The sequence below is a fragment of the Dipteris shenzhenensis genome, chromosome 14 (assembly GCF_047967505.1).
Source record: "Dipteris shenzhenensis isolate YYH24624 ecotype China chromosome 14, Dip_SZ_1.0, whole genome shotgun sequence".
Taxonomy (NCBI): Eukaryota; Viridiplantae; Streptophyta; class Polypodiopsida; order Gleicheniales; family Dipteridaceae; genus Dipteris; species Dipteris shenzhenensis.
Window position 1 is genome coordinate 18,493,109 of NC_141609.1, and position 10,391 is coordinate 18,503,499.

Consider the following 10,391-nt stretch of genomic DNA (forward strand, 5'->3'; position numbering starts at 1 on the left):
TCCCTATTAACAATCCAAACAGACTACAACTCCAAGCAAGACGCAATGCATTCTTCTCTGAGGAAAAAATAGATGAATTCCATCACATTTTTAGCTATGCATGCAATGGCCACGCTACATCCACACTAAAAATGCGTACATCGCTCCTACTTGGCGACTCTTCCTCATGGTCTGAAATGCACCGTAATTCATCTTCAATGCAATGCTTGCTACTCGTGGCATTGCCAATGTATCTATACGGAGCTGCACATGTAGAGTTGTTGTTTTGCAAGCTCTGCGATTAGGTAAGTTTGCAAATTGAAATATGTGGTGGATTTGCTCCTTGGGAGAAGGGAACCCGGCAGAAAGCGAGAGGCTCTCAGAGGAACATTTTTCTTGTAGAATTAGCAATCTAATTGAAGGTCTTAAGCCTCATATATTTGCCATTCCGATAGTATTATAGATGGAAGCGCATGCAAATTTGGATTGCAAACGTCATTCGTCGGCAGATTTGAATGCCAATAGTCAAGCGCATCAATCGTCAATCGTCTTTTCTCTTCTTCTCATCTAACATCCTAGAATACTGACACGTGGCAACTCCTTTCTCCTCAACCCTCCCTTTTTGGCCTGCCCAGGAGGAAAGGCTATAGTGAAGAGTCTGTTTTGTTAAGATGACAAAATTTCTACTTTTGCCTTATTTGCGTGTCAATGTGGCATTTGATTGTTTCTCCCCCTTTCTCTCTCTCTCTCTCTCTCTCTTGTTATCTTCTTCTTACTTGCTATTCTTGTCCCCATTTTTTTCTCCCCCTTTCTCTCTCTCCTCTTCTTCTTCTCGCTTTTGCTATTTTTGTCCCCATCTCCCTCTTTCTCTCTCTCTCTCTCTCTCTCTCTCTCTTCTTTTTCTTCTTCTTCTTCTTCTCTCTCTCAGCTTCTAGGGCAGGCCCTTTTGAATGTATTCAACTTGTTGGCCTGCCACGTGTACAGTGGAAGCCTTAGTAATGGTGGGCCAGCTTGGGAAAGCGAAAAAATTTTTTTAAAAAGATTTTCTTCGTAAAATCCACGTGGTCTGGGGCTCACATAAAGTACAGTCCAATTAATCACGTGGCCTATCACATAATAACAAATTAACTACACCAACTTCCAATCACCACGGCAGGCCCTTTGAGGGAACCTCAACTTGTTTTTGGCCTGCCCGGGGGGAAAGGCTATAGTAATTGCTCTGCACTGTCAAAGATGATAAATTTTCTATCTGGGGCTGGTTGGGTGGTGGATTTTCTTTGTTGACTCGTGCAAACAAGTGATTGGATGTCCACCACTGCTATTTTTGTCCTCTATGCTTGCTATTTTTATCCCCATCTCCCTCTCTCTCTTCTTCTTGCTTGCTATTTTTGTCCCCATTTTTTTCTTCCCCTTGCTCTTTCTCTCTCTCTTCTTCTTGTTCTTTCTCTCAGCTTCCAGGGCAGGCCTTTTGAATGTATTCAAATTTTTGGCCTACCCAGGGGAAAGGCTATAGTAATCGTTTTCTTTGTTTTGAGATGGTAAAGCTTCTAATTGTGGGTGGCCGCATTGGAGTGGTAGTTTGGTGAATTTTTGGACGCATGCAAACGGGTGATTGGCTATCCACCGTTGCTATTTTTTTCCTTTGTTCTTGCTATTTTTCCTCCCCCTTTCTCTCTCTCTCTCTCTCTCTCTCTCTCTCTTTTGCTCTCTTCTTCTTCTTCTTCTTCTTCTTCTTCTTAATCTCTCTCTTAGCTTCTAGGGTAGGCCTCATGAATGATTTTGATTATTCACCTTGATTTCCTTGTGGACCATGGTTAACAGGTTAAAGATATACTCAAGTTCTCAGCCATATTCTCAAGGGACAGGCCACGTGAATATATATATATATATATATATATATATACACCTTGTTTGGCATTCCAAGCGGTTGGGGTGCATCATTTCAGGGCAGGACTAGTGGGAATGCGCTCTTTGCATGGCATTTGATTGGTGTGCCATATTTCAAGGCAGGATTGGTGGGAATGCGCTCTTTGCATTGAAACAAGTTGAATTTCATTCAAGGGGTCTGCCCTAATGAGATTGGAGTTGTAGCGTATGTAATGGAATGGTCTGACCAGTAAGCAATTTCTGTACCAAATGTTTGTTGTTTGTCTAGATGAAGCTGGCGGTGCCACCCTCACCACTCACTTTTGGAACAACAATGGCTCCTTCTATTTGGTAAAAGCTTTCAACTTACAAGTAATCCCCTATATTGGTCCACAAATGCATGCGGAATCACCAAAGTAATGGAGTCACAGTTCCGGTGATCACTCAAATCAGCCCTAATGCATACGGGATAGTTGGGGTTACGAGCTTTGTATGTTCCATTCTTTGCTAGTAGTTTACCCTCAAAGGCGCAAATCTATGCCATGTAAATTTGGATATGACATCTATTGGCAATATAGGTAAGGAGTTTCCCCCACTAACAAAGTTGTCTCTTAAAGGAACAATCGCACGGACATTGTATTGGCTATCATGCAAAGGGGGAGTATCAGTATGCCTATCTTGGAGGGATGCATTTGATGTAGCATCTTCGCAACTTTCCCATGAAAAGCACAATAAAACAACAGTCGAGCAGACGATTATACTGCCAGCAGAGGCACTCAAGCAAAATCACGACCTTGCCCTTGAATACCTTGCCCCATCTCCCTGCAGAGCCTTCTAACGTCCATTAATACATGCAAGGTCACGCTAAAGACACTCCACTGTAGTAGCGTCAGCTTTGTCAAACCATCACCCTTGATGAGCTTTGTTAGCATATGACCTGCAAAATCTCCATTACTTCATCCATGGTGGAGATGTCTTCTGCACGTTGGACTTTAAGAAGCGGGCCGTCATCAGCATGACCAGATGGTGAAGGGGACCTGCATCAAGGGAGCATGTAGGGAGCCTTCCAAATCACCCCGACATAGCGAGCTCACGATCTACAATGTTTACAAGTCACCACATGCAAAAACTACAGAGCTGCTAAAAACTCTAGAGACAAGATGCTTACCAACAAACATCAAGGATATCTTCGTTCTAGGAGACTTCAATATTAACTTCAAACAAAAGAGTAAAGCGAATGAAGAAAATTCATGAGAGCGAAAAAATTAATACAAGAGAATTAACATGCCAACAAAAATCCATGGACCAAATTTGGACAAACTCTAAATTAACGACGACGGCATATGGGAGTGTTGATAAACCAAATTTGGACAAACTCTAAAGTAACTAAGATATATGAGACCAAACTACACATAATTCACGCATATACTCAAGTTGTCAAGGGACCAACTAGACTTCATTATACCTTAAAATCAGCATCCTCATTTCTAAAACAATGATAGCTCATATATAAATAAGGAAAACATGTAGTTCAAGTTTCAACTTCCAGCAAGAGCAAAAATGCTTGTACACAAACACAATTTGTTTGATGGCATGATTCATAACTTATAAGAATAAGGCTTGGCGAAGGGAGCTTAAATGCAAGGATGTGGAGACAATAGATGACTTGGTAGGAAGATGTGGTAGGCAAGTTGGTGGTCATAAGGAAAGTACAGTATGTGAGAGGCTCGAAAGAATGTATGATTGGAAGAGCTTCATTCTACCTTTCATACAAATGGGTGGTGATGCATTGACAGGTCATACCGATCCACACTACTTTCATTTTTTTTTAAAGATGAAAAACCCGTATTGCAATGGGTTGATTTCCTAGTTGTGAAAACACATTCCCATCACCACTGGTTTTACTTGTTGTCCTATATCTTAGCAAATTTGACGTAGACCTTGGGCAAATTTTGAAACCTAAAATGATGTTTTCATCAACACGATTGCTTCATATATTCAGCACCCCCCAAACACATAGTCAATGCAAGTAGACAATGATGTGCTTCAAGGTTTCAATGTTGTTAAGCTAACAATAAGACATGCACTCGATTCCTTGTTCACCATTACAAACAATATACTCAACAGTGAGTGCTTGGCAAATGGATGGACAAAAGTGCATGTGTGATCTAATGGAAGGATGGTGTTTTCTCAACTCCTTAGCTGAAGAAAATCTATTGGATGACATGTTCAAGCATGCCTCTATGGCTCATGTAATCCTTCTGCATCTCCAAAGCTATGAATAGATTATCCAAAAAATTCTTTTAAAAATTTAAAAAATTAGATTTTGGACTTTGTTGCTGGCTCAAAGCATGTTGCTAAGAACGTTGCATCAGACGTGCACAGCCAAGCTGATGGAGCTTCGCGTAAGGTAGGGAGTTCTATCAAGGACCTTGAGTATGAAGCAAAGCATCAAGGTTCTATGTTGGGTAGCCAAACGGAAGATTTGAAGGTTAGTAACGATCAGGGATGTCTTTATTGAAGCTATTCTTATGTATTAATATAAAATCTTGGCGAAATTTATCAAGCTTTTTTTTTTAGTTTCGCAATATGTGTAGAACATATTGCAATTTTATATATTTTCTTTTGAATTTTAAAGGAAAATTTGTAAATCTTGGTGAAACTTTAAGTTTTTTCTCAAACCTTTACTTTTATTAGGTCATTGAAACTTCCGACACCAATATAAAAGTTTTGTTGCTTAATGAAACTAATAGGAAAAAATCTTCCATGGTGACGATTTCTTCCTACGATTTCTTCCTTGATTGCTTTTTTTCCCAATCAAGACTTCGATAGACTGTCCTCTCTTCAATGTTTAGCTTCGCCCCTTGTTGAGTGCATTGATTGATGATTGTACTATCGTTGTCCTTTACATTTACAACTCAAGGGTATCTTGATTCTCATGTTGCCTGGATTATGAAGAACTGTACACAAAGGTATGGTGAATGAGCAAGAGCATCATACCGGAGAGAGAAGCAGAAGAAGTAATTCAATTTTAATACTTTCAAACTTGTGAATGGCCTGTGGTCCCTAAAGTTTTCCAGATTGATGGATCTACTTCAGAAAAGGTCGAAATGACATAAGAATGCAAAGTGTCGCACCTAAATTCGCTACCTACGAGGGACCGGAAGTAGGTTGATTTCTTTTGTAATCTACAAACACCGATCAATCCCTGTTAACTATCCAAACAGACTACAACTCCAAGCAAGACGCAATGCATTCTTCTCTGAGGAAAAAATAGATGAATTCCATCACATTTTTAGCTATGCATGCAATGGCCACGCTACATCCGTGGCATTGCCAATGTATCTATATAGAGCTGCACATGTAGAGTTGTTGTTTTGCAAGCTCTGCGATTAGGTAAGTTTGCAAATTGAAATATGTTGTGGATTTGCTCCTTGGGAGAAGGGAACCCGGTTGAAAGCGAGAGGCTCTCAGAGGAACATTTTTCATACGGAATTAGCAATCAGATTGAAGGTCTTAAGCCTCATATATTTGCCATTCCGGTAGTATTATAGATGGAAGCGCATGCAAATTTGGATCACAAACGTCATTTGTCGGCAGATTTGAATGCCAATAGTCAAGCGCATCAATCGTCAATCGTCTTTTCTCTTCTTCTCATCTAACATCCCAGAATACTAACACATGGCAACTCCTTTCTCCTCAATCCTCCCTTTTTGGCCTGCCCAGGAGGAAATGCTATAGTGAAGAGTCTGTTTTGTTAAGATGACAAAAATTCTACTTTTGCCTTATTTGCGTGTCAATGTGGCATTTGATTGTTTCTCCCCCTTTCTCTCTCTCTCTCTCTCTTGTCTTCTTCTTCTTACTTGCTATTTTTGTCCCCATTTTTTTCTCCCCCTTTCTCTCTCTCCTCTTCTTCTTCTCGCTTTTGCTATTTTTGTCCCCATCTCCCTCTTTCTCTCTCTCTCTCTCTCTCTCTCTCTCTTCTTCTTCTTCTTCTTCTTCTTCTCTCTCTCAGCTTCCAGGGCAGGCCCTTTTGAATGTATTCAACTTGTTGGCCTGCCACATGTACAGTGGAAGCCTTAGTAATGGTGGGCCAGCTTGCGAAAGCGAAAATTATTTTTCTTTTTAGATTTTCTTCGTAAAATCCACGTGGTCTGGGGCTCACGTAAAGTATAGTCCAATCAATCACGTGGCCTATCACATAATAACAAATTAACTACACCAACTTCCAATCACCACGGCAGGCCCTTTGAGGGAACCTCAACTTGTTTTTGGCCTGCCTGGGGGGAAAGGCTATAGTAATCAGTCTGCACTGTCAAAGATGATAAATTTTCTATCTGGGGCTGGCTGGGTGGTGGATTTTCTTTGTTGACTCGTGCAAACGAGTGATTGGATGTCCACCACTGCTAATTTTGTCCTCTATTCTTGCTATTTTTATCCCCATTTTTCTCCCCCCTCTCTCTCTCTCTCTCTCTCTCTCTCTCTCTCTCTCTCTCTCTCTCTCTCTCTCTCTCTCTCTCTCTCTCTTCTTCTTCTTCTTTCTCTCAACTTCCAGGGTAGGCCTTCTGAATGTATTCAACTTTTTGGCCTACCCAGGGGAAAGGCTATAGTAATGATTTTCTTTGTTTTGAGATGGTAAAGCTTCTAATTGTGGGTAGCCGCGTTGGAGTGGTAGTTTGGTGAATTTTTGGACGCATGCAAACGGGTGATTGGCTATCCACCGTTGCTATTTTTTTCCTTTGTTCTTGCTATTTTTCCTCCCCCTTTCTCTCTCTCTCTCTCTCTCTTCTTCTTCTTCTTGCTTGCGTTTTGTGTCCCCATTTTTTTCTCCCCCCCTCTCTCTCTATCTCTCTCTCTCTCTCTTGCTCTCTTCTTCTTCTTCTTGCTCTCTTCTTCTTCTTCTTCTTCTTCTTCTTCTCTCTCTTAGCTTCCAGGGCAGGCCTCATGAATGATATTGATCATTCACCGTGATTTCCTTGTGGACCATGGTTAATAGGTTAAAGATATACTCAAGTTCTCAGCCATATTCTCAAGGGACAAGTCACGTGAATATATATATATATATACACCTTGTTTGGCATTCCAAGCGGTTGGGGTGCATCATTTTAGGGCAAGACTAGTGGGAATGCGCTCTTTGCATGGCATTCGATTGGTGTGCCGTATTTCAAGGCAGGATTGGTGGGAATGCGCTCTTTGCATTGAAACAAGCTGAATTTCATTCAAGGGGTCTGCCCTAATGAGATTGGAGTTGTAGCGTATGTAATGGAATGGCCTGACCAGTAAGCAATTTCTGTACCAAATGTTTGTTGTTGTGAGTAGTTGTTTGTCCAGATGAAGGTGGCGGTGCCACCCTCACCACTCACTTCTGGAACAACAGTGGCTCCTTGTATTTGGTAAAAGCTATCAACTTCCAAGTAATCCCCTATATTGGTCCACAAATGCATGCGGAATCACCAAAGTAATGGTGTCACAGTTCCGATGATCACTCAAATCAGCCCTAATGCATACGGGATAGTTGGGGTTACGAGCTTTGTATGTTCCATTCTTTGCTAGTAGTTTACCCTCAAAGGCGCAAATCTATGCCATGTAAATTTGGATATGACATCTATTGGCAATATGGGTAAGGAGTTTCCCCCACTAACAAAGTTGTCTCTTAAAGGAAAAATCGCACGGACATTGTATCGGCTATCATGCAAAGGGGGAGTATCAGTATGCCTATCTTGGAGGGATGCATTTGATGTAGCATGATCTTCATATTCCTTTTTTATGGATGACTGCCTTGTTGCTGGAAACGAAGCAAAAACGTATCAATATGCAATTCTATGCCATACACGAAATCATTCTCTATGCATGTAACCTTTAATGAGAGATTTTGGACTTGTGTCAAAATTCAATTTGCACAGGTGAGGGAATAAAGTTTTAACATACGCAAGTTGCACATGTGAATACATTAAAAGCTATAATGATCATAACAGAATATGATCGAAAAAGAAAAAACCAGTGCATACCATGTAAAAAAAAGAAAAATAGTTCTGAAATAAAATAGATGCTTCCTTAACTGGCAGGAAAAGTGCTTAACTAATGGTAACCACATGATGATAGTGAAAGACTTTACACTTTATTTCAACAGTGCTCTGTGACACACTTTTGGTACAACAAAAGTAATCATGGAGACATAAAACTTATTACCAAAAACTGTATGTTTAAAAGAAATCAATCCAGTGGATCTAATCAGTCACATAGACACACCTCCCACAAAATAGCATTGCCAAAAATGAAAATTTTCAGTGTCTTCACATCGATACATAAACCCAAAATAAGCTTGCCTATAGCCACGCACCCACACGAGAATACAATGTGCTATCTTCAATACGTTTCAGCTGCGTGGAGATACAGTAAACTACAGAGACAGCGTCCATGCACAGCCACAATTGGTGGTGCAATATGTGTATAACCGTGGATTCTTAAAAAAGTATCCTGCAATACAATATATGCAAAGCGTGGATATTGTCAATATGTTTCATGTGCTGCTACTAAGGAAACTCAAACGAATAAAAGCAAACCTTCTTCATAGGCATATTTTGCTGCAGCATGGAACGCCCTCTTCAGGGACTTCTTCCCAATGCTTCCAAAAGCCAAAGGTTTAGCTATACTCCATCACGAGAGCAGCCAACATGACCTTCAACAACATTAGATGCACCGCCCACACCAGACCCTACAAGATAGAAGGACAACGTCAACAAAAAATTCTACGGCAAGTGGAAGGATGCAGTAAAAATCAGAAGCTCTGATACATTACAACTTCGACCGTGAACAGTAAGGTTAATTGCAGGCATGTTTGAAGACGATCTTGTGATTTGCAGAAGAAAGAACGATGAAGAAGTGTGAGGACAACACAACCAGTACAAAAATAGAGACAACGTCACTATGTGAGCAAGGGTTATAACGCACGCTTTCCTTTACTACTGTCTTGCATCATAAAATCAAATTCGTCAGTTTCTTCCTTCACGTTTACAAGAGGCTCTTCGTATACCGCCTAGGAAGGTATTTGCACGCTGTTTTTATTATCACCTGCCACCAAAAAACAGAGTTAGAAGCCAAGCTTATGCACATGCAAAAAAAAAAACAGCACGATAGCGATCACCTTCCATAGGCCAGCTACACTCCTTCGGTTCTTCGTTCACGCTCACAAGCTTGGCCGCACTTCCACCTGTCTCTCCAACAAAAAGCAACTGTTGAGAACTAATACTTCCTCACTATCGCTTTGTACGCGAATCAATTCTGTTTAAGACACATAAACACGAAGAACCTAGACAAAATCCCGTAACACCGTCGACGTAAGTACGTGCGAATCGTTCCAGTTCTTAAAAACACAGACACGCAATGAGTTTTTGGTAAATCGAAGTGCAAAAATCGAAAGAAGGAAGGAAGGAAGCGACAGGAAATCTACATCTGTCGGGATCTCAGTCTCAGCAATACCTCTTTCAAAGGTAGGACTTCCAGCAACAGATCCCATGGATTCAGAACCAGAAATGTGCGAAGGAGAGGCCATACTTGATAGACGAGAATAAATGGCAAGGGCAGCAACGAAGAGTTGAAGCAACAACGAAATGAACACAGGACAAGCGATCATGCACTGAGCATGCACCATGCTCTTATAGATTTTCGGAAAACACCATCTTACGCTCACCAAAATGTTCCCACAGACGATCGAAAGGGCACACGACACTCCCGCAAGCACCAATCTTCCAACAGGTGCTCTTACCCATCGTGCAAAGGTCACCAAGATCAAGGACCAGCACAGCTCCTCCAATAAAACACAAGGAAACTGACAACATGCCAATACAAAGCCTGGGAAGATGCTGGCACATCGCCTCTATGGCTCATGTAATCCTTCTGCATCTCCAAAGCTATGAATAGATTATCCAAAAAATTCTTTGAAAAATTTAAAAAATTAGATTTTGGACTTTGTTGCTGGCTCAAAGCATGTTGCTGAGAACGTTGCATCAGATGTGCACAGCCAAGCTGATGGAGCTTCGCGTAAGGTAGGGAGTTCTATCAAGGACCTTGAGTATGAAGCAAAGCATCAAGGTTCTATGTTGGGTAGCCAAACGGAAGATTTGAAGGTTAGTAACGATCACGGATGTCTTTATTGAAGCTATTCTTATGTATTAATATAAAATCTTGGCGAAATTTATCAAGCTTTTTTTTTTAGTTTCGCAATATGTGTAGAACATATTGCAATTTTATATATTTTCTTTTGAATTTTAAAGGAAAATTTGTAAATCTTGGTGAAACTTTAAGTTTTTTCTCAAACCTTTACTTTTATTAGGTCATTGAAACTTCCGACACCAATATAAAAGTTTTGTTGCTTAATGAAACTAATAGGAAAAAATCTTCCATGGTGACGATTTCTTCCTACAATTTCTTCCTTGATTGCTTTTTTTCCCAATCAAGACTTCGATAGACTGTCGTCTCTTCAATGTTTAGCTTCGCCCCTTGTTGAGTGCATTGATTGATGATTGTACTATAGTTGTCCTTTACAT

General features: G+C 40.6%; 1 long non-coding RNA gene across 2 annotated transcripts; it reads right to left on the reverse strand.

Annotated features, from left to right (window-relative positions):
* Positions 1 to 8,807: 8,807 nt before the first annotated feature.
* Positions 8,808 to 9,560, reverse strand: LOC147894291 (uncharacterized). Of its 2 annotated transcripts, XR_015542161.1 has the most exons (3): positions 9,325 to 9,560; positions 8,990 to 9,208; positions 8,808 to 8,916 (listed from the first exon to the last, which is right to left on the reverse strand). It is a non-coding gene; the product is annotated as an uncharacterized LOC147894291 (long non-coding RNA). The 2 variants fall into 2 exon arrangements; XR_015542160.1 differs by having other exon boundaries at positions 8,814 to 9,208.
* Between the last annotated feature and the right edge of the window lie 831 nt (positions 9,561 to 10,391).